A 2,291-nucleotide genomic window follows, 5' to 3' on the forward strand; every position below is an offset into this window, starting at 1 on the left:
CAGATGACTGCAGCTCCAGACAGCCCTGAGTACAATTTGTGAGCCAGAACCACCCAGATAAACTGTTTCCTGATTCCTGACCCATGGGAATTTGACTTAATAAATGTTTACTGCTTTGAGCCTCTCAATTAGGAGGGGGCAGTAATTTGCTACACAGCAAACAAACAAAACAACAACAACAAAACTAACATACCTCCCACAGTCAAGAGGTGGGGGTGACCCAAGAAAGAAAGAAAGATTGTCACTTCCTGCCGCCGTCAAACCTCTGCTTCAGCAGATGTAACACTCCACCCTAGGACTATGCAGAGGGACAGGAAGGCAAAAGTGCTCACCACTAATGACCTGAGATCTATTCCTGGGACCCACATGGTGGGAGGAGAGAACTGACCTTTGACCTCTACATGGGAGCCATGGCATACACTTAAATGTATACACAGTCACATAAATAACTGTTTTAAGGATCCACCATCTGCCCAGCCCGGGTACATCTATAGTCCCAGCTCTCAGGAGGCAGAAATTGTAGGATTAACCCAAATTCAAGGCCAGCCTGGGTTACAATGAGCCCCAGGCCTGTCAGGGCTACATAGTAAGGTCTTGTCAGTCACAAGACCACAGAGAAAATCCAAAATTTGGAGACAAGTTATACTCTTCAAAGCAGTGAAGACCGAAAGTGGAGTGAGGTGGAAGATTTAAATTGTGGCAGATTGCTGAGTGATGATGGTGCACACCTTTAATCCCAACACTTGGGAGGCAGAGGCAATTGGATCTCTGTGAGTTCAAAGCCAGTCTGGTCTACAAAGAATGTTCCAGGACAGTTAGGGCTACACAGAGAAACCCTGTCTTTAAAAATGAAAAATAAAAAATAAAAAGATAAAAAGAAAAAGAAAGTAAAAGAGAAAAAAGACTTTAGTTTAAAAAATAGATTTACATGTTTTTCATACATGTTTATTTTGCATGTTTGGATGTTTTACCTCCATGCACATATACCATGTGCATGGTTGGCACCTACAAAAAATCAGAAGAGGGTATCTGTTGGATCCCATGGATTTGGAGCTCTGGGGCCATAGAGATGACTAAGTGGATAAAAGTGCTTGCTGCCAAGCCTAAGGACCTGAGTTCAAGCCCCAGTGCTCACACAGCAGAAGGCGAAAACCAACTCTGGAGATCAGTTGTCCTCTGATCTCCAAACATGTGTAGCAGCACACACACATATACACATGCTAAAATAAAGAAATGCAAAAACTATTTTCCAATATTTGTTTTTATTTATCAGTTGATTCTCTGCAACCACAGGGAAGCTCACAGTCTATAACTCCAGGCCAGGGGATTTGATACCCTCTTCTGCTCCTCCATGGGCCCTGAACACACACGGTGCACAGATATATATATTTAGGCAAACACTCATAAAAAAAAAAAAGTAAAATCTAAAAAAAGAAAAGACATGGGAGAAGATGAAAGAGGTGCCCATCCATCCCCAAGGGCAGGAGTGGATTGGGCCATGGAGAGGACAGACCCTGGAACAGATCAAAGTAATCCCCTGCAATTCAATCTAAGCTAGCCTTTTCCTTCAGGTAGTGAAATAATTGTATTTTCCCCCTTTGGTTGACTAATATCTTTGTTCATTTGTTCTTATAACAAATTCCTTGAGACCAGTTAGCTTATAAAGAATAAGTGTTCGCTGGACTCATGGCTCTGGGGTGGGAGAAGTCCAAGATCAGGTTCTCAGCAGTCAGTGAGAGCCTGTGCCTATGCCATACCATGGCAGAAGAAATGCCATGGGAAGACTGAAAGCATTCTATTGCCCTCATAGTGATCTTGCCTAATGCTAATTCCTTCTCAAAGTCTCTACTTGCAGATACCATCAACACATGACTTTGGGGGCTGAATTTCCAACACATGAACTCCAGGGGACACACCCAAACTATAGCCCCAGGAAGGACTGTGCAACCAAGAATTTAGATTAGGACAGAGCCTGCCTCTGATTCAGTCCTCTTGTGTAAAAGGCCCTGAGGCCCAGCAACACACACTACAGGCTCTTCCGAGGAGCTTGTGTGGTGGCAATCATTAGCTAAACCTGAGGAAATCTGGACACCTGGGAATGAAGATCTCATGCCCTGATTTCTGAGTGGGGCTGGGACACAATCAAAACTTGCCTCATTGCCGGGCGATGGTGGCGCACGCCTTTAATCCCAGCACTAGGGAGGCAGAGGCAGGCGGATCTCTGTGAGTTCGAGACCAGCCTGGTCTACAGAGCTAGTTCCAGGACAGGCTCCAAAGCCACAGAGAAACCC

Source organism: Microtus ochrogaster, linkage group LG2, assembly GCF_000317375.1.
Source record: "Microtus ochrogaster isolate Prairie Vole_2 linkage group LG2, MicOch1.0, whole genome shotgun sequence".
Classification (NCBI taxonomy): Eukaryota; Metazoa; Chordata; class Mammalia; order Rodentia; family Cricetidae; genus Microtus; species Microtus ochrogaster.